This window comes from Mus caroli, chromosome 16, assembly GCF_900094665.2.
Source record: "Mus caroli chromosome 16, CAROLI_EIJ_v1.1, whole genome shotgun sequence".
Taxonomy (NCBI): Eukaryota; Metazoa; Chordata; class Mammalia; order Rodentia; family Muridae; genus Mus; species Mus caroli.
Window position 1 is genome coordinate 53,922,699 of NC_034585.1, and position 23,018 is coordinate 53,945,716.

A 23,018-nucleotide genomic window follows, 5' to 3' on the forward strand; every position below is an offset into this window, starting at 1 on the left:
ACAGACAGACTGTCCTGGGCTCTTCACCCAAGGAAGGCACAGCTACCCTTCAAGGTCAGTCATATATTTTTATCATCTCTAATGTAGCTCTTTGTGGTCAGCACCAACAGGTTCTCTATATTCCTTACAAAGAAAGTGACAGAGCAATATAACACTTAGAACTTACACAAAAGAGAATTTAGAATGACTTTAGGCCCACAGACCTCACACAAACGTGGGCATGTATCCAGTCTGGCTGCAGATAAATAGTAATTCACCTACAGGTCAGTCCCGTAATTCTCCTGTCTTCTGGCAATTCTAGATAATGTGAGATAAAGGTAGAAGCTTCCAGACTTCTAAGGAGATAACAAAAAAGGTGGGGCACTTTTTTTATTGGATAAGATGTTTGGAATTACAGAGATAATTTTCCCAACAGTGAGACATTAAGACAATCAAGGGGGCAGGCCTGAGCCACAAGGACATGAGAACTTAGGAACATCTTGCTAAACCTGGAACCTGAGACCACTTCTCTCTCCCAGGTGTGAGTGTGTGTGTGTGTGTGTGTGGTGGGGTGTGTTAGATTGTGATACATTCACCATTGTTTGATCTACTAGGAGACTGCTTAATCTGTTAACTGCGGCTCGAGGCATACTTGCCGCTGCCGTTTGTTTGGACATTTACGCTCTGCACCACTTGAAGAATCTGGTGAACCATTTTTAGGATAGTAGTCAGTAGAGGGAAATAGGTTCAAGTAGCCAAAGCCTAGAACTCTCCAGAGATAGGAAGCCATCTTGCATTAAATAATTCTTTGAACAAAATCAGACACTTGTCTAGTAATCTAGGGCTCTATGAAAGCTGCCCAACTCAAACTGTCTTCCTCCAGGAAGCATCAGTTATGTGAGAAGTTTCCCCGGAAGTGCTCAGAGCGAGTCCTAACCACCTACCCATGATGGTTCACTGTAAAGTCCAGGAGAAACTTCCTGGCCTCTCATAACTCATCCTCCTATGTTAAAGACTAAACCACAGAAGTTGTTCTGTTCAATAGCTATATGATTTGGCAGCAAGAAAAAAAAGCCCACTGATTATCTATTACTAATCTGAATAATGAATGAAAACACTGAGACACAAACCCTGGAGACTGCAGCCTAATGTGCACTTCCTTACGGCCATATAAAAGGCCCAAGCAGACTAACCTTTTGGATGTTTCTTACATAGTTTTCAGACTGCATTTTCAGTATTGGATTATATGAATCTAATATCCATTGCTGATTGGGAGATAGACTAGCTATACCCAAACACACACAGACCTTAAAATATTTAAAATATATTAATGTGACGGCAAATTACTAAGGGTGACCAAAGAGTGACAGGACAACCCTAGCAAGGCAAACAAAACACCAAATGTGGCTTTTTCTTTAAGAGTAGTTTTTAAACGATAGGAACTTAAATTTTGACTTCATGGTGTGACAGTGACACAGGCCAAGTTTGATAAATCCCACAGTCCTCCTAATCCAACGTGAGGCTGGGGTTGCAAAGAGCAACTGTCCAGATCATGTTAATTTAGAAGCCAAACCACCTGCAGTAGACTGCAAGGAAAACTGCTTTCCTTGCAACCTGGAACTTGGAGGGGTAAGTATCGACCTCAGTGAGGTAGCTACCTCAGTGACGTAGGTATGGACGGTGTCACCCACATCGTTCTGCAGCCAGATTCATATTTATTTGGGTGGTGCAAAATTAAAACCAGTCAATTGACAAAACAAAAATTAACCAAACAACAATAGCATGTATTGAAGTCTTTACAGAGCTTTGGGGCTGAAAATATCTCCTGGTACAAACAAGTGGAACTCTTCACTAGGAAACAATTCTTGCAACACAAAGTTCAAATAAGCCATAAATGTAAAGTTCCCCAAATAGAAGCTCATATAAAAATCAGAAACATACACCTGAAAGTGGTACAAATGATTGAAGCCCAAGAAAACAGGAGATCTACAAAGTCCTCAGAGACAAACCAGCAAGTAACACATGAACCTCGACACACGCCTAGACAAGGCCTTCCAACAAGTTGCTATACTAGGGGTGGAAAAGAGAAACCTTTGGAAATTAAGTACATTAACTGTCAATCAAGCAATGGGCTTAGCAAACAGGACAAATCTGAAGCGCTTGCAGTCCACAGACATGACCATGCGGAACATGCCCAATCTCCTGTGAAGAGCCAAACAGTGCAGTCTGAAAAGCCGAGCAGATGCAAAAGCAGAAAGAGCAGTAACGGCATGTGAAGAAGGAAAAAGAAAACTTAACATGTGTCTAGTCTAAGTAAGTTCTAAGCGGAAATGAGTAAGCATTGTTCGTTCAGAAGCCATGTTTGAAAAGTTAATGCTGGCTGAGAATTTTCTAGAACTAAAGATACCAATCTATAGATTCAGTGAAATTTCAATGAAAACTAGGACAAGCAAAATGAATGGGTGCTATAGCACACCACACTAAAACTAGAAAAATAAAAATACAGGTTAGATAGATCATAAAAGCAACAACAACAACAACAAAAAAGTAAAGGGATGACAAGTAGATTGATGACTGTTCACCAGATAACATGGCAAGCCAGAAGTGGTCGATATTCTCCATGAGCTAAGAAAAAACCAGTGTCATGCAAAAAGCCTACACACAGAGAAACCTTAACCCCAGAGGTAAGAGAAGATCAAATAAATAAAAAGAGTGCATAAAGAATAGACTTCCACCTTTAAAGACTTCAGAAGAATGCATTTGTGTTGACAGAAATTGATCCCAGATGAAAAGCTGGATGATAAACAAGTGACTATAAATACACTGGAGCATCTATGCCACTGTCCACTAAACCGCCCTGTGGGACTAAGAACTAGGGTATCTGACCAAACTGGGACTGTGTCATCATAGCTACAAAATTTGGAAGAGGATTAAAACACTGGGGTCCTGAGACACTAGGATTCAAGATGTGAAGAAGGATTTTTACAGGGTAAATAATCTCCAACAGAACAGGGATACAGACGTGTAACTTCCAAAACAGATAAGGAGGGAAAAAAAAAAATCAATAAACGTGAAGATCTAAAGAAGCCAAGAAATAAGACACAAAGCAGAATAAATATTAAGAAGAGAGAGAAGGCAGGGGCTGAAGAAACAGCTCTGTTCTTTACAGGGCTAGCCCACCAGGCGTCTTGGTGGCACGCACAGAAGGTAGGCAGGTATCTGTAAGTCAAAGTTCCAGGCCACCCAGGGAAATACAGTGAGACCTCCTTGTCTCAAAAAAGAGACTAAACAAACAAACAAACCGCTCTGGCTGTTCTTCCCGAGGGCTGAGTTTAGTTCCCAGCATCCACAAGCAGTTCATAACTGCCTATAACTCCAGCTCCAGATCTGGTACCTTTTCAGGTTCCTAGGGCACCCACATACATTTGGCAAAAGTACAAATGAGTGTGTGCATGTGCACAAAGGCATACATACAGGCACACACACAAATAAAAAAAAGTAGTCTAAATGAGATTTGCTAGAACATAATGTGGTAAAGAGTCAGAAAAATGGGATAAACTGAGCAACTACTAATCAAAGGAAAATTATGTAGGTAGCCACATTAACAGAAGACAAAAGAAGTGTAAAGAAGAAACCATCTACAAAGGGGCAGGGCACGTGGGGGGTTTAAAACCTTAAAGCCCACTCTCAGTAAGATACTTCCTCCAACAAGGCCACTCCTCCTAATCCTTTTCAAATAGTGCCACTCCTCCATGACTAAGCATTCAAATACATGCGCCTACTCAGATCATTCTTATTCAAACCACTAGAGAACGCTTGACTAAGAAATAAAGGTCCTAGAACCCTGCCCTTGTCAGGACAGGACAGAGAGTTCCTGAGTGATCCTTTCCTAACTGCAAATGTCCCACTAAGGAGGAAACCATCGATGCTACCATGAAGATAATAAGGAAGTACAGAGACTTGCAAAGACAGCATAGACAGCTTCCTGGAATGTTCCTGCTCATTCAGTAGGCATACAGGCTCCAGACAGACAGCATGGCTGCTCACCTGCTGCATCCTTTGCTTGCTCAGACTTGTTTTGCACTAGGGTGCTCCTACTGAACCCAAACTGGCCTTGGCCTCTCCATGTTTCTCCTACTACCTCTCTAGTGCTGAGATTTCAAAAGTACAGCACTTCTTCCCAAACATCAATACTATATATAGCCTTGTTAAATGAAACATCATTACTTTCCTATTTGGGGACAGACTCTTATGAGAATCATTGGATTTTGTTTCTAAATATGCTGACTTGGGGCTGGAGGCATCCCTTATCAGTACTTGATCTTGCAGAGGACCAGGGTTCAATTCCCAGCATTCATGTGGTGTTTCACAATCATTTCTAAGTCCAGCTTCGGGGGATGATGCCCTCTTCTGATTTTCATGGGCACCAAGCATGCACATAGTACACACACACATACAGGAAAACTTTTATCACATAAAAGGAGTAAATCTAATATATTTAGATACTTAATATATTTAGAATGAAGTTAAAATGCATCATTTAGGGCCAGAGAGCTCCCTGCCTGACTCTGCCCCTTAAGTGCTGGGATTAAAGGTGTGTGCCTCTGCTGCTGCCGCTGCCACCACCACCACCACCTTGCAACATAATATATTTTAAAATATATCCTTCATGCATAGAATAGGTTGAGCAGATGGCAGAAAAACTAACGAGATCCAAATGATACTGGTGTTTTCAGATTCTTACACAAAGTAACCTCTTTTAGAACTTAATTGTTAAGTACAAACTGTGTACAAGAAAGGGGCTATTCTTTCTCTACAAATATCTTTCCTTGATAACAAGTTCTATATCTCCATGAAAGCTCTGTCAACTAGTTTCTTTAAAAACACATTCCTTAAGACATAGAGTGTAATCTGTTTGACAAGATCCCTTTAGAAGAATGGACTAGATAAAGCACTGAGGACAGCTGTACTGGCAAGAGACAAGAAGACTAATAGGTCTTTTCCGTCTCTAATTTCTGTGATTTGAGGGCTTTTTATTCCTACAGTAATACTTGTGAGTCCAACAATTTCTCAAAACTATTATTAGTTGCCAAGGAAACGAAATGTTTGTCAGGATAAATAAGCAAATGGGTTGGCCCTAAATCGCAGGCTTTTCCTGTTCCCATGCAATGGTGGCATCGTGTTTATGCCTCTTCATTCTCCCCAGGCCACTCTGCTCACCTACTTGGCATGCTTGCCTGCTCATAGGATACCACATTTATCTCACAGCATTACAAGGGGGAAAGGGACAGATCTCTGTGCCACACAAAATACTTCATACAGTGAAGAACGAAGCCTTGTCATGGTAAGGGATAGCAGGATGTAGCTGCTTTTGTGACCAACACAATTAAAATGTATACAAACAGAATGAAAACATTGGATTTTTTAACAACTCGAAGTGTTCATCTGGCAGAATTATGTGACGGATTACTTTTTTGTCTTTTCAAATTATGAAGATCCCTGTTAATCCCAGAATGAAAGTAAACATGAACTACTTAGTTAGCAAAAAGCCCATCCCTCACTCACAAAGCCTCCCACAGCCTCACTGCTGCCTCCCGAACTCAGCATCATCAGCTCTCAAGGGTATAGGTTGCTGTTCCAGAGAACCATAATCAAAGGGTGCCAGGCAGTGTTGGAACATACCTTTATCCCAGCACCCTGGAAGCAGAGACAGGCTGATCTGAGTTCGAGGCCAGCCTGGTCTATAGAGGGAGTTCCAGGATAGCCAGGGCTATAAAGAAAAATCCTGTCTTAGAGGGAAAAGAAGAAAAGAAAGGGAAAAAAAAAGAAAGGAAGGGAGGGAGGGAAAGGGAAGGGGAAGAAAGGGAGAGAGAAGGGAAGAAAGGAGAGAGGGTAAGATGGAGAGAGGGAGGGAGGGAAAGATAATCAATGGGCTTCTGGAAACTTCAAAGACTGTGGATGCTCTAAAACACAGGCTGCACATAAGAGTAAGCACACACACACAGAGTCACCATAGTCTCTGTGTGTATCCAGGTTCAATGTTACCTTTGCCATCAGGCTCTTGGAGCACAGTGGCTGCTGCCCTGAACAGAAATAGTTTTGAGGGTATCTACATTGCCTAACCAGGCAGGTACCAGCTGGAGAACAGAAAGAAGGGTGGAGGGAGTCTACAGCTGCTCTTACAGCACACAGTCCCCTGGCTCCTTTGTGTAGGAGCAAGAAGATGGACCAGTCCCATAATCCAGATCCATGGCAGTTTCTTGGTGCTCGGGGGCAGAGGGGCTTTGCACAAAGGTTTCAGGAGGATAACACATTAGGACCGAGGACAGTCTTGCTGCCAATCCAAATTCAACCAAAGACAATAGGAGGGCTAGGGGACTTTGCCTCCTTGAGCCATCCAAGTCTGTCCCTTCCCTGTTCAGGTTACCACTCTGGACTAGGTACATAATGAAATAAATTGGCTGCTTTCCTTTGTTCCTAACATCCATCTTTCCTTATCTTCAGAGAATTCAGTTCCAATATGTTCTGCACATGCCTGAAGCCAAGGATAGTGGAGTCATACTAAACTTTGCATAAATATTATTCTTCTTATCCATATATAACTCTGATCAATTTCATAAATTAGGTATAGCAAGAGATTAACAGCAAATAGAGATAAAATAACAACAGTGTATCAATATATGATAGTAAAACCTTTTCAGGCTTGTTTTATGGATTGTTTTCACTGAATGTTACCGGAGTCATGGTTAAGAAGGGGTAGTGTTTTCCTATGTATCATATTAGGGGCAAAAGAACCACATAATCAGAGGTGTAGCTTCCTCACAATAGGCTAGGACAGGGCTCACAGGTAGCCAAGTACACTACCCATTGAGGGTAAAGAGTCATCACTGGAAACTGCGGGCATTTGAAAAAGATGTTAATCACATGGTTAGATAACAATAGAGAAACAGAGGCAAGGAGAAATATTACCTGAGAAATAAGACCAGGTCACAGAGCGAAGAGGCTTGGCATGCTTAAGAGCATACATGAGTTGTACTAAGTAGGGTGGTATTCCGTAACAGCTAATCATGACCAGCTTCACCGAGGACATGGGTTGCTGCGAGCATCACAATAACCTTCATTTGCTTGAACCACAGGAAATGAACCCATGGGAAACTATTTGTAACTATATGAGAAGGAATTTTCAGGCTGGTAGTGTAGCTCGGGCGGTAAAACGCTTGCCTAGCAGGCAGAAGGCTAGGAGTTTGGCCCTCAGATCTGTGTAAGCCTGTGCATACATGTCTGTAGTCCTAGGCAGGGAGTCAGCTACACAGCAGTTTGAGCCTGGACTATGTAAGCTGGCTCAAAAAAAAAAAAAAATGTAATCTTCTACGGTAAAATTTACTTAATCCTTCCTGGCCTTCAGCCCTTTTATCTAGAAACCTCTTTTTCCATACAGAAAGTAATTAACTCTACAGGAAAACTCCTCAGTTCCTTTTCTAAATAACACCTTAAACCAACTGCTTATTTAGATTACAAATGCAGATTGCTAATTGTAGAAAAGGGCCTTACCTTAATTTGTTGCCATGTTAATTTACAGGAAAACTCAATGATGACAGAATGGAGAAGCATATGCTAATTAGCCAGAACTAGGCCAGGAAGTGAAATTTACTCAGCCCATTTTGAAGTGCAGTAGTCCTAGTTCTACTATTTCATAATAAGTTATATGTAAGAAGGGAAAACAAGAGCCACAGCTCAAGAAGAAACTTCATAGAAAGGAAAGAAATGAAAATCTATTCATCAGCTCATGAGAGTCAGTGAAGCACAACAAATGGCTGGTTGGAGTTTGCAGATACAACAGCTGGCTGTTGTGTCAGAGAAAGTCCATTTCTTATAATGTTTGACCTATAAGAGAATCCCATGTCAGGTTCCTGCCACTGGTTCCATGATGTCTCCAGTGTACACAATGCCCATAGGGTTAGTTAGTGCACAGGTAGAGTAGCACTGGTGTAAAATGTGCAGAGAGAGTCTTACTTAGCTTTCCTAGTTTATTACCTAGTTTGTAAAAAACAGTTGTGAGTGCCTCAAGTAAATCACAGTAGTCCCCTGCCAGTGACAGACATCACTGAGCAAGCCTCTGAAGAGGAAGTCCAAGATTATGCCAAAAAAAAAATTGCTTAAGTCCTTGCATCATAACTTTGAAGTCAAGAGACTTCAGTCTGAAGGTGTTCATCGGAAAACGATGGATAATCCTATCTCAAATGTGTTGTAAATTAAGATTAAATGATGACATGCACATAGAACTCAAAGGATGGCCACTGGCGTGATGTAAAAGCTCAAAAACCAGGATTATTATTGGTTACTGAAGAAAGCGCTTACATACCATGACCTTAGTTGGAAAGCTGAATCATAGAGGCCAGAGAGCAGTGCCTCAGACAGCAACAGGGCACCAAGACAGACATTCGAGGGACAGGAAGGAGCCTTCCTTCTCTTGTGACTTGCTTCAGGAACTGCAGACAAGCCTTGTATCTGTTCAGTTCCTTCATGTTCAGAACAGAACTACATAGAGGGATAGTTTCCCAGGGACATGGGAGTCAGCGGGAGAGTGGGTGTGAAGCCTGAGCACAGGCCGGCGAGAAGGAACTAGGTGGCAGCATCGAATGTCAGGAAACAGTTCACTAACAGACAAAAGCACAGCAAACCCAGCAAATCAGGAATGGCTCGCTCCAGGATAAACGGATTCTGTGAGCTGTGAGTTCAAGTTCCCCGTGGCTTTCATCAGTCACTTTATCTCATGTCAAATAAAAAAAAGCATAGCCATCTCAGCGGGTATAGTTCATAAGCAGAGGTGCATACAAAAATGAAAAAGATCATAAATGTGCTTGTCAAATACAGAAGAGCAGTAAAGGTAACAGCCACCTCTAAAGTATCCAGATCCTGCCAAGCAAATGTTAAATTCACTATGAAAATGTAAATTCGGAAGAAGGGTATATCCATTCCCTTGTCTTTAAATTGATGCATGAGAGGCAGCTTGACTGTCTCAGGAAGAGCTGTAATAGGAATACACTTGTCTTGTCCGGTTAGCCACCATAAAGCTGGGGACACATGCTTACTAGGGGGCCCTGCTCCCCACATCCCTTCCCTAACGGGATACTCTGTAACCACGCTCTCTCAGCACCCTCATCGTTCCAGCTTGGCAGACATATGAGAACAGTAACTCCATAGACATGTACTGTACATCATAATAGGAAGCATTGCTATTCTAGCATGATTTTAAAAGGGGTTTTAAATAGACTCAAGCTTCTAAAGCCACCCCTCTGAAGCCTGCAGATGAGGCTGCGACATCTCTAATGTATTTAGCAGATTCACGGGCTTGGGATATGGCTTTAGAGGTTCTATTACTGAGGTTCGAGGTAACTAGGAGGTCAGCGCTCATTTGTAAAGATTTCTATACAAGGAAATCTGTCCCACAGCAGAGGGTAACATCTAATTCAAGCATATTTGGCCAATGTTTTTCTTCTTGTATCTTTGAGTTTGTTTTTGTTTTGTTTTGTCTTATTTGGTCAGAAGAAGAAGACAGATTAAAATTAGTTCTGAAGTTCTATTTTTATACATTGTCCTGCAAGTACTGGACAAAACATTTAATTTCTTTAAAAATATTTTCCCTGCAAAAATATCTGATTAGTTTTAACTGCTTTCATTAAAACACAGGCACGTAGAAATGAGAGGACAGGAGGTCTTTTCAGTAAAAACACAGAAAAATAAGACTTCATCTGGCCTTCCCATCATCACTTGAAGAATTGTTTGGTCGTTACATCATCAGGAAATAAAATACTATCCTCTGAGGACCCTTACTCTCTACAAAGAGAAAAGAGGTTTGAAGTTTATATGTCCAAAACCCCAACTTCTTTTCCTCTCCTGCCTCCCCCAGAAGCCCCAAAACAAATGTAACAAACTGTATTTAGGAAAGTTTACACAAGAATCATGATGTGTATTTAAGAATTTAAAGCTGCAACTTAAGTTGTGAGACCCAATAGGAGGAAGGAGGGTCGAACTTGACCCCCATGATCTTGGTCGGCCTGGTAGGAGGGTGCTGCGGGTCAGGCCCGCTGGACCCTCACGGGGAGCTGGGGACCCACGGGGCATCCACGCCGGTGTCAGCGGAGCTGTGAGGGTCTGGGCTGTCGTGGCCCCGCCGCCCGGCCGCACATGCCGCGCGCCTTATAAGGCTGAGCGGTGACGTAACGCCCCAAGGCCGGGCGCGCTCGGCGTCCCGCTCGCATTGTTCGGGAGGCTCCCGGAGAGCGCACAGCCGCTCGCAGCGCGACCGCGGCCCGGCTCGCCGCCCCGCCCGGCCCGGCCCGGCGCCCGCAGCTCAGGTAAGCCCGAGAGAGCCGCCGCTCCGGCTCCCGCACAGCCGCCGCCCCCGGGCCAGGGGCAAGTGTGTGGGTCGCGCCCAGCACCCGCTCAGCTTCAAAGCGGCGGGCAGGTTTTGCAGAGCGCGCTCAGTGACTGCCAGCCTCAAGCCCTTTCCCAATTCAAGGACTTCAAAGTTCTTGGCTGCGGGGAGAAGACGCGATTTAAGTTTAAATGGGAGGTGCGGGCTATGGATTCCAAGGCTTCCCAAGTGGCTACAGGTACTGAGAAATCTAAAGGAGACTTCCACTGGAACAACTCCAGCCCAGTATCTTATCTCCTCAGGACTTAAAACTTTCAGCTCTTCCAAGAGTAGAGTGCGAAATCCTGCCACATGGGACTGGATTTGTTAATGCCAGCTTTTTCCTTAGAAATATGAATATAAAAGTATTTTTAAAACAGTGGAAATACGGTTGGAATTAGTATGAAACTAACCTTTTAAAAAAAAAAACTTTGTGATGATACAAAAAAATCGTTTCCTCTCCTGGCTCTAAAGCATATCAATCTATACCAGGAAGTTTGTTCCGTTTCTGGTTCTTTCTCCCTCAGCTCGACTCTGAGTAGGACAAGCTGCACTGAAAAGATGAAGCTATCCTCGCTGAATTAGTACTCTAATTATATTTAAAAACTAATCTGGAAGGGAGGGAGCAGCTACAAAATAATCTTAATCACTGGCATTTTTAGCCAAAAATAATTACACCTAAACCTAAAAAGGCTATAGCGATTAATGAAGGCTCACCGTACAAGTGAACATTTGGCAGATGCTGAGAAGCTACATAATTTACTGGACCTTTCAAAATAAAGATCAGCAAAGGGATTTTTAATGTCAATTTTAGCGCACTAGAGGTGGTGGGAAACTTCTGTACTTTTTTTAATGATCTGAACACAGTGTGAAACAAAACTTTAGGAACTGAAAGAATCACTTCCCCTTTTTAAAAGCCTCTGTTTTCCAAATTTGCACAATTACAAGCTGAGGATCCCCAGGCTACCACTTGTGTTGACTTAGGCTGAAAGGCTGAAAACGCTTTCATATTGTTGGCATGGGAAAGACCATACAAGCTACTGTTCAAATGTTTTACAGAAACAAACTACAACCATTTTGAGGTACAAAGGATTATTTTATTTGTATTTGTCGGGGGGGGGGAGTTAAATATGAGATTTTAAAATGAAACATTTTTTAATGTGATCAAAATTGAGAAATGTTTTTAGTAGTTCTTGTAGTTGAGTTTTAAAAGTATATGACACACCTACTATTTTTGCTGCCTATATGATTTTTGTTTTGTGTTACTTTTATTTGGACAAATAAAAGGCTGATTTTTTTTCTATCCTAAAATAAGTTACATGTTGTCAGGTCTGAAGATAGGATAAATAAACTGCAAGTTAGCATTAAGAAGTAAGATTCCTCCAAACCATTACTGCAATCCAAGGGAAATCTCTCACCATGAAGAGGGGCCAGCAGCCGCAGGTCACAGTGAAGATGCTCAGGATATGTAACAGAAGAGAGGAGCTTTGTTGTCTGTCTGTCTGTCTGTCTGTGTTTTATGGACAGTGATTGGAAGGAGAAAAATCTGTGCCTTGGGAAAAGGTATCTGCATTTTCTATAGTAGTGGAAGGGGAAACCAGAAACCATCAATTATTGTGTCGGCTATTTCAAAGCACCATCTGTAACATAAACTATAGTTCAACTCTTGAAAAGCAGGAGCCTCTGTCAAAGCCCTGGAAGTTGTGTCCCAGAGTCTGCCTTTGGTTTTTGAGCATACAAACATTTTTCTAACATTTCAATCACATATTTTAAAATTACAATTTTTTTTCAGATAGACAATTTTAAGCATGCTTTAAAAAATTAAGACCTCTTTTAAACTGAAAGTTAAACCACATTTATCATGGATACACTATCTCAAAGTGGGCTGTCTAGGTAGCATCTCTCTCTCTCTCTCTCTCTCTCTCTCTCTCTCTCTCTCTCTCTCTCTCTCTCTCTCGGCTTTTTTACACTTCAGATAAAGCACACTGCAGTTTTAGGCTTGTAAATTCATTTCCCCTGTTATAACAATTATCCTAGCCGTTAATCAGTGGACTTTCATTGTATTTTCTTAATACATGAATCAAGTGCTTTGTCCTCATTCTCCAGTCTTGTTGAAATTTCAACTCATTTCCCATAACACACACACACACACACACACACACACACACACACACACACACACTATGGATTGCATTTTAAGATTCTCTCTGGTCTGTTCCCATCAAACAAGTACCTCTAGTAATAAACAGAGTTCATTTAAACATGAGCAATGAGGAAGAAGGTTTTTTACAAGGTAAATAGGAAAACAACAAACAAAGAAAACAAAACCCAAACTCTCTTATTTACAGGAAAAAAGAAGGGTGGGCCAGGCAGAGTCCTGATGGGAACAGAAAGCAACATTGGCCTCAGCCTCCCTGGGGACCTGAAGGGTGCCACCTGTTGTTCGTACATCCAATCACTACCTTTGGAAAATGATATTAAGTTTATGTAGTTTGTGATGGACTATGAATGCTGCTTCACTTTCAACTGATTAACTAGTTTCTGTGAACTATGTTCAAATGATCTTTAAAGAGACTTAAAGTATTCCTCTGGCTGCTTCTGTATCACCACAGCATCTCTGAGCCACCAACCCAATCACTTGAGTTTGATATACACTGCAAAGACTATTAGGTTCTCCTCTGGCCGCTTATTTGAAGTGAGGTGTGTGTGACATTTGTCTCATTCTTCTATGAGGTTAAGTGATTACTGATAGATCATCACCAATGCAGCTGTAAATACATCCACATTCTTCCTTTTCATTAAAAAACAAACTTGAGATTCTCTTTCCCTCATTAATCTGCATTAATCGTGCCTCTGACTGGGAAAGCTAGGCCAGCAAAGGTGAGGGGCCTTGCTAAGCAAACATTGTTAGCCATGAGAAGAAACCTCCCTCTTCATGCTTGTATGAAAGGTTTCAGCAGATTAAGACAGGATCACAGAACACTTGTACTTCTGAGTTTAAGAACAGTAAAGAACACAGTAGCAGTGTTCTTTCTCTAACCTGACCAGCCTCACATTTCTATGCTCAACTGGTTCCCAAATAAGTCTAATACAATTCCTTTATGAAGAAGTTAAGGAATGTCTGCACTGCACAGGAGAGAAGATAGGCAGGTGACACTGGGACAGGTAGGTGCAGGCACACTCAATTTCTTGTTTCCATTTGGAATTACTTACTCTTGTCCAAAGGCCAATTATCAGCAAATGACATTAAGTAGACACCAGAATAGCAAACATTCAACTCCACAGAAATGCACTTAAAACAGGCCTTAGTAGGTTCTAAATGGATTAGTAGGTTCTAAAGGGACAACAGGATACCTCAAGAGCGTGTGTGTGCCCACTGCCTGCTAACACAGCAAAGAGTACCGGCAGAACTTCACAGCTGCTTGTGGCAGTAGTCATCTGGTCTAGATGCCTGACATTATGGAAGACACTGATAACTAGTGTGACCTGCACCAGCGATGCTGAGCAACTCCAGGGCAGAGCCAAGACTCCTCCACTGTTGGACTGTAGCCCACTACTGGTTTCTCCATTAATTAGGGCTCAAAAGACAAGCAAACAGAGGCCTCAGAAGTAGCCTCAGCACAGTATGTGGTAATTTGGACATAAAATTCGTTAACAAGAAGGGTGGCTACGGTCTCATTAATACATAATAAGAGGACAAAGGGAAAGGAGTGAGATGAGGTTGATACAACTCAACCAGGCCATCTGGATGGCAAGGCCCACCCTTGATTTGAAGGCGAGAGGTGCTGTGGACAGAGTATGTGCTGACATACTGAGCTAACTGGACAAGTAACTTGCTAGTATCAAACAGTTTGTAATCCACCAACCTCCCTAGCTGTCAAGAAGCCCTCGCTCAGAAGCCAGAGACTTAATGCCTTTAAAACACTCTCCCCTATATAAAATGCAGCAAAGTCACCTTGGAAGGCCATTTATGACTGGTGATACCTGGCTTTCTTTACCCTGACACCACACACTGAAGCATATCATACGTTAACTGGTTTATTGTCTATATCTGGGTTTATTGTCTATATCTATAAAGTACTTCAGTATCCTTTTACAACCAGCTTTCTCCCTAGCACCGAGGGAAGCAGCTAGCTATTGTTACTAGGTGTGTCACTAGGACAAGAAGGATATTGTATACAAGTGTGAATAAATGATCCTACAACCCAGGAGCTCCTGACTTTGGAAGACTTTGGTAGACTCTGCCAAGGATGGGCTGAGGAGGGCCCTTCTACATTTTGATCACAAGATCCAAACACATCTCTGCCACTATCTGAATTAAGTACAGAATTGACTTAGGAATAAAAAGGCCAGAAAACAAACCAGAATCAATGGAGTCAGGGCAGTGAAACGGCTTTAAACTTCCAGATATATTGTATACACAGACTACAGTCAACAGCTTCCTAGCTCTTGGCCCATCTCTCTATTGCCTTTAACTCCTTCCCCCAAATAATGAGATTGAAAGTGGTGAAAGAGCACCAGGTGAATTGCCGTAGGGCATGAAAGAACACAGCATAGTATAGTGGTTTCTCCCTAATGAAGAAGGGGTTCCTCTGAATCTCTGATCTCTGTGCCTTGGCTGTGGGCTTGGAAGGTACAAGCATGTGGTCAGATAACTAACACTCCGTGTAACTGGAAAGGAGCAGACTGTTTTCCTTTGCACTTTGATTCCAGAGTTTCTGTGTGTACTTCCTATATCTAAATTTCCACGAGAGGTATTTTTTCCCAATTCCACAGTTAGGCAACTTCACTGCCTACTATGAATCCAGTGTAGGTCTTTCTTATATCTTGTTTCAGAAACGGCAAGCAAACCTTGCTAAGAATAAGATGGGCTGGTGGGACAGCAAGCAAGGTCACCATATACCATACCTTGTCACTAACCTCTTAGCACTAGCCTTAACCTCTTAGCCTAGCTTTTGAACTGATGATGAAGAACAGGCTCAGCAGTGCCTGTGGCTTCAGTTGTCCTTGGTCCCATCTTTGCCTCTCAATGAGTTAAGTGAAACACTGTAGATTATAGAGATTAGCTCTTTATAAAAAATTAAACAATACAGGAATTAAAGACACACACACACCCCAGAACCAGAGCCTGCTGTGACTGGGTGCATGCTTTTGACCCCAGCACTCGAGAGGTACAGGAAGGAAAGTCAAGAATTCACAATCATCCTTGGTTAAAGAGCCAGTTCAGCCAACCTGGACAGACTCTTAGCTCAGCTGCCTCCTTCCCACCCCACCCCCACCCCCAAATTAAATAATAGAATATAGTTCATTGCTGAGTTTGCTTGTTAGTGATGCTACTGGTTACAGACAAATAATATGGTCTCATTGGAGAAACTAAAGAGATTTAGGAATAAAAGGATCTGCCATTCATTTACTGGGCCAGCCTCTTGTACCCTTGTTTCCCCAAACCTAATAAAGGAAACAATGTCATCTACCCCAAGTATCTCAGTATTTGGGCAATGACTGAATCGTGGGCAATAGTCCTTTTAGGAATTCTGATCAAGTAGAGAATTTATTTTAAAATCGATCTGTCAATACAAATAGATTAATGCAGCTCGGCCTAACATAAGGACATTAGCCTTGCAAGAGCTACAAATCACTGATGGAGCAGCCTCAGGGAGAAGGGACGTCTTTTGAGATAGGCTGCTCCTATAAAAGCGGAATGGCCTGATTTATGCGGTCTCATAGCCCACTAGTCTGGGAACAAAAGTTTAAAGGTGATTTTTTTTTCCTCTCTGACATTTTTAAAAATGCAAATCAAAACAAAAACAGTCTCTTGAGCAGATCCTAAGAGGAATGTACAATATTCATTGCATTTGGACTGACTGTCTGCAACTGTTAAACTTGAAGAAAGGAACAGCTAGGCTAAGGAGCACATGGGAAATGTCCTGTTTTTTTTTTTTTTTTTTTTTTTCTGAACCCAAAGGAATGCAGAGATGCTGTCTAAGTCACTTAGCCTTAGCTTGTGAGTCTGCTAATTGGGAACAACAAAAGAGGTGAATCACTCTGGAATTTGTGGGCAATGAATCCACTTTGGCTACAGGGGATTACCATTTAAAAATAGCATCTCTTCATTCAGTGTTAACATAAACATTCTATCCATCATGTATGAAATGGTATAGGTAGGAGGCATTATATAAAAATAAAAAACATTTATAAGATATAAAACTTGTTTATATAAACATACATGCATGTTTATACAACAGTTTGGGGAACTATCAAATAAAGGCCACAACTTTGTCAAGGGATTTGTGGTTCCATTCACCTCTTTTCACATTATACTCTGCAGGAGTCTCCGTAGAGTCTCACTGAGCACATTAGGTAGAGCATATATACAAGGAATCTAAGACAAAGGTCAGGCTTCCTGGCCAAGTCCTCCTACCTGACCTCATCTGCCTTTGCCTCCCAGTGTTCCTCTCCTCACAGCAAAGAAGTGACAAGCACTGTGTCTTGTGTTCTCAGAGTTTTAGCCCACTCATTCAAGGAGGGTTATTATAGTCCAAGAAAATGTTTTTCCTTGGGTATATAGAGTCCAAACTTAGTGAAGGGTATAGAAGTATATCAGTCCTTTAAGAGCAAACAATATAAAACAAATTAAAAAGAAGTTCAAGACACTATTGAATAGATGTCATAAAACTAAGGACTGTGAAAACTGTAGAATGGAGGTAGGCCAGAGTTAGACAACTCAAAGCACTGCTCACAAAAAGGGAGATGTCACCGGACTTCTGAACACTGTAGAGGGGTTGGGTTTATTCCCTAAAAGTCTACTAGACAAAGAGCCTAAAGTAAAATTTAAAACAAAAGTTTAAAATTGGGCCAAGACACACATAGTGATTACTGAACCCACTAGTTAGCCCTCACAGCAAGCTGGACTTCCATGGAAAGGAAGACAACTTCAAAGATTTCAGTGTTTAAGGTGAAGGGATTATGTGTGCTGCGGAAGCAGTTGGCAAGGTTCCATCCCTAGAGCAGATGTTCAGTAAATGCTGCCTATGACTAAGTTGTGCCTGTCTTCCTACAAGGCTCCTTACTTGACTGGGCTTACTATTATCTTCTACCGGGCTCAGATAGAGGGGTTGCCTCAGGACCCAAGAAATGCTTTGTAGGATGCAGCCCAGAGGAGGTCAGGTTCTCTGACACCCAGCAATCAACCAGAGAAAATCTGTTTCTGACCTAATCTCAGCCACTGAGAGAGAAGTTATCCTTGATCCCAATTCCCCTGCTGGAAGGCAATGAAAACCCATGAAAAACCCACTGCTCTCCTAAAGGTGTCAAAGGTGCCTCATCGCTTGAAGTAAGACCCAAGTTACTGAGCTATTAATGTAGAGAAGAGAGCAAGTAACACGAAAGGCTTAAAAACTATCCTGGAACCTGTTTAATCTTGAAACTTCACCGAGCCTCAGCACCAGAGGCACACAAATGAAGTTTCAAGTATTTTCAATTTAGCATGACATTTTAAGTGTTAGAACACTAAGGTTTACTTCTTTGCTTTTAACTACAGCTGTAACTTTGACTACAACAAATGGTTTCTATAGAAAGGAGCAAAAATCTGAATGTCATGAAATTCCAGATAAGGTTCTCAATATAGTTACAACCCACTAAGGCTTGCTAAGCCATGTGATCTCTTGATATATTAACTTGCACACAACATTAAACAGGAAAGGAAGAAAAACTCAAAAGGTTGCTGGAGGCTTTTGTTTTATGGAACGGAGGTCTGAGGATTGTCCAAGGCTTTCCAGATCCTAGTCACAAAACTACTGCCTTCTTCCTGCATCTGTGAGGTGGGCGGCAGGTGAAAGAAGGGCTAACAGTTTGTCTTGAGAGCATTCTGGTCCACATTCCCTGCCTATTGAAATGGGACTTGTTAAAATTGTTTTTCAACTGTTTACAAAGTTTAGTTTTGCTTCCCCCACACCTAGTAGCTTTTTAACTAATGAAAACATGAATAGTTTGCCTGCTCTTAAAATTCACAATGAATGTAAACTATAGTTTTATGGATGGGTATTCATATAGCAAACGTAAAATACACTTGGAGGCTTCTCTTTAATTCTGCCACAGACCATGCCTTACAGAAAGAAGCATAACTACAGTGACTAACATTTTACTAGCACACAGAGTCAACCAAGACACGTCAGGTCATATGTGTTGTGGTCATATGTGTTGGAAAGCTGTTGCTGAATACTGACATCTTGATGGAAGTGCCTAGAGTATAGCAAGATTCGTGTCATGAGCCTGAGCTTAGACATCAGCTGCAACCCAATGCTTATACCCATGGGTTTTCTGAATGGTGTTAGAAAATGAAAATGTAACCCAAACTGCTCTGAAGTATTATTGGTCAAGGGGAATTTAAGGCTCTGATAACCACACAACCTTAATTAGTACAATGAGTATAAAGGGTGTGAGAAACAAATCCTTAAGACAATAGTTACCTGTGTTCCAATATATTTTAGAAAAGAAAAAGCAGAAACAAAAATGTTTCCTGCCTGCCTGTAATTTGGTTTTACATATGGCCTCAAACTACAGCCTTCCAAAGTCATAAAGCAATGATTAGGTCGTCAAGAACTAAGAAAAGTTGGTGATGGCAGACAGAGAATGGCCACTGTAGTCCTTTTAACAAGAAAACAGGCTACAGAGTAACAACCCATTCTTCAACTACTCTACCCTCTAAATACTACTAAATGTTCCCATTTCCCTAATTTATTACAGTTAAAATGAAGAATGAAACCAAACCAAAACCCCAAGTCCTCTCTAAGAATTGAAATGTTTCTCATTTTACACTCTCGGTATTTTTATCTACCCAGTTTCCATGGCAAACTGTATGATTTCAGTAGTCACAGTAAACCATAAGCCTCTGTTGTTGTGGTTTTAAAGTTTCTGAAGTTTGAATTTCCCTCAAACAAGTTTGGAAATGTTTGGTTTCCCAAGCATACCATGCTAGCCGCTGCCTCTGTGTGGAAAGCCAGGCTCCTCATGAGGAGGTGAAAACCAGTGAACTCATCCACTCTGGCTCATGACCGGTCCTTGCTTGGATGTCTTAATGCCAAGAAATTCATTAAGCAAGTCAAAGAAAGAGAAAATTGAGGAAGAGGGTAACAGGAAGAAAGGGAGGGAAAAGGGGAGGGAGAGAGGGAGGGAGGGAGGGAGGGAGGGAGGGAAAAAAGGCTAAAAATTGGGGGTAATGGTTTTGGAAATATGCTCAAAAACACCCAAAGAAAGATATACTCCTTACAACTATTTTTAAGGAGACTGAAAGAAACAAAACCAACCCATAAATTATTCAGATATATCCAATATCTGAATGAAAATAACAAGGTCTAGAAAAGTTTTAAAAGGGGGGGTAAGAGTAATCAATGAGATTTTGAAAAATTTAACACCTGTTAGAATTTTCTAGAAAATCCATTTCTACTTCCTTAATCTACTAAGATATAAAAGAACAGTTAAATATAATTTTTTAGTAAGAGAAATACATATAAATATTATGAACAAGCTAAAATGATTCAAACATTTCCAAGGGCATACAGTTATTATGCCCTTCAAGACGCTGAGAAAATGCTGTTAAAAATACTTTCCGAGAACTTAAAAGTTCCTTAAAATGTTCTATGGAAATGGTATTTATGACACACTTACCTCCTCTAGGGACTGTGAGATGTTATTACTGGCAAAGTCACAATTTTTAAAACCATCCAAAAATAATTACAAATTTATGCTGAATGACTAAACTTGCTATATTATTACAATGAAGAAGAGGATATTTGTTAACGTCCATAACCAAGGTTCAAAGTGCCACGGGCCCATAGAGAACAAACCAATGGCTAGTAGTAGTAGTGACTCTTCCTGCCTTTGACAGGTAGGATATTCTAACACACAGATTCAGACAGGATGGTGCACAAGATACATGAGATCGGTGGGTGGAAACATAGCTTAGCGATGAGAACAGAGGTCAGAGCATCAATTCTATTGATATTCCGGTTCTGCTAATTCTAAGCTGGACTTCTGACAAATTACTAAAGTTTTCTGAGCCTAACTGAGTGCTCATTTATAAAGTAAGGACAATGATTCTACATGCTATAAAACAATTGCTCAACCATTTCTATTATTTCCACACTATAGAGGAAAGGGACCACTGTGTGTCTGCTATTTATATTTATCCTATAACTCCCTAATATTTTATCTGATACAAAAGTAGAACAGGTATTTGTCCGTTCAAATATCTACTGCAGATCAAGTAAGTACTATTCATTGCTTTCAAGGTGGAAATGAAGCACTGAATATAACAGATACCAGCGATTGGCCAGTTTACTGAATAAGATGCACATGCATGAACACACATACACACACACACACACACAAAACCTCTACCTATAAAGTTTATATCCTTTTTTCTAGCTTAATTTTAAGTGGAGGAGTGTTTTGCTTGCATCTATGTCTGTGCACTACATGCATACCTTGTGCCTACTGACATCAGAAGAGGGTGTCCGATCCCCTGGAGTTATAGATAACTCCAGGTAAGCCATCATGTAGGTACTGGGAATTGAACCTGAGTCCTCTGGAAGAGAAGCCAAAGCACGTAACCACTAAGTCATTTCTGCAGACCCTGAAGTTTATATTCTAAGGAATAATCACATAAATAAACAATAGATGGTCTGGTAAATGGAACTAGATAAGGTAAGAGTCCTGTACCTCCCAAGGGGAAACTCAAAACAAAGGCACACAGAAAACTCAAAACCTGGTATGACTTGGGGCATATTGAGTAAAGGGGAGACCAGTGGGTCAGATGGAAGAAACAGCAAACTCTTTTATGGCCTATGTGTGTTCTCTCTCATGTGACATGGTTAAGTGGGGGTGGGCATGTGACTTTGTGAAGCACAGGTTTAGCTCCCAATATATTCTCATTCTGGTTTGGTTATCTGTGCTGTTCAGTATGTTAACTGTTCTAAATTATATATGTTTAGTTCCTCCCTATCCTGTAAAGATAAGTGCTTGCTTATACAGCTAAAAGAATTAAGTAAAATCAGGTGAGACATTAAAGACCTTCAGTCTGTCTGTATTCTCTTGTGTGGGTGCCACATAGCACACTGGGACCTAGAGTCCAGTTCCAAGACTACCAAAAAGCTGTAAGCTCAATGGCAGGAATATACAGCAAGGTGCTGTTTTACATTAATATTTTCACTATTAGAATTTATCTCCCTACTGAAAACTTTCCCATAACTTTACCCATTATTTTGTCTTTTAAAGTCTGGCAAATTTAAATGACTTATTTCATAGCCAGATTAATTTACTTTTCTGCCCCTGCTTGAGGACAGTGATCTATTGGACTAATCTCCAAGAAGGGCTGTATGACAGAAAGGATGGATTAAGTAGTATTCGTGTAAGAGGAGAGACCGGGGACCTTTCATTTGTTTGTCTGTTTCTAGACACTCTAGTCTGGAAAGTACAGGAAGAAATTAGCATCAGTAGTTACAGTTTGGAAGATAAATAATAAAGTGGGATGCCAACTTTTAATGTTCAAATGTTGAAATATTTATTTGTAAATACTAATCTGTAAACAAAGACTGAAATCCATATTGCTCAAAGAATTAAAAGCATATAAAATCAACGACAACTTCACTAATGGAACAATATGAGCCACTAATGGTGATGCAGACACTTAGAGGCTGAGACAGGGAGATTGCACGTTCAAGGACAACTTGACCTATTCTAGGGAGATCCTGTCAAAAATCTCCCAATATAAAAGCCTTAAGTTATCAGTTCCTATCTTTCAACCTCTTATGATCTCAGGAGGGAGGCAGGCAGCTTTGCATAGCTGCATCCTCCAAACCTTGTTGTTTTTTTTTTTGAACAGATCACAAAACATAAATAATCTTAGTGGTCTTAACAATTTATTTTTAACTCAAGAAGCAAAGCCTACCAAATATTTACAGGAAAACAAAAACAGAAGTCTGTGCCCTTCAGGTCTGTCCTAAGTCAGCTGGCCCACCCTGCCACCTTTGCATGCCCAAACAGATCAAGTCTGAGTTGTGAGCCCAGCAGAGAAGGTGCACTTTCACGTTTACAGGAGGAAGAATAAGTTTGACTCAGTTTGACTCGAGTGTCAGACAGGCTTTGGGGAGGTGAGCTAGTGACATCCATTTGGTACGCTGCACTGCACTGGAAATTGTACGCTCACTTTCTTCTGGGAAGGGAGAAGAGCTGAGGAGTAGATCTGTGAACAAAAAGAGAAATGAAAACTAATGGCTGATCTCAAATTCAATTGAGCAGCAGATTTAAAAAAAAAGGTATGAATACCAGAGGTAACTACTACAAGAATATTTTTCAAAAGTTTTCCCATAAATTAACTCATCCTAAATGGCAATTCTTAGCCAGACAATTCTCCATCTCAACCCCCGAGTGCTGGTACATTTATAATGTGTGCAAACATTTCTCATTAGTTGGTACAGACCACTAACGCATGTTTCAGGGTTGACCAGAGCACAGGCTACTGTCACTCAACTATCTACGTTACTTATTGTCAACTACTAGTAAGGAGAGTGGGGAACAAGCCCTAGGTGAAAGAAGGCAAACATGAGGGTACAAAAGAAGGTAA

The 23,018-nt window shown here is 41.1% G+C and overlaps 2 protein-coding genes across 5 annotated transcripts in view; one reads left to right on the plus strand and one right to left on the minus strand.

Annotated features, from left to right (window-relative positions):
• The window catches only part of Cmss1 (cms1 ribosomal small subunit homolog), a 298,038-nt gene that overhangs the window by 239,793 nt on the left and 35,227 nt on the right, over positions 1–23,018 (minus strand). The gene's annotated exons all lie outside the window — the stretch shown is intronic.
• Positions 1–23,018, plus strand: part of Filip1l (filamin A interacting protein 1 like) — a 234,488-nt gene that overhangs the window by 184,093 nt on the left and 27,377 nt on the right. The window contains exon 1 of one of the 4 annotated variants that reach the window (XM_021185161.1): positions 10,217–10,337. The exons of 2 other annotated variants lie outside the window; for them this stretch is intronic. The gene's annotated coding sequence lies outside the window, so the exon portion shown is untranslated. Of the gene's footprint in view, positions 1–10,216; positions 10,338–23,018 lie in introns of those variants that run through there. One more of the 4 variants, XM_029470280.1, reaches the window with a different exon arrangement.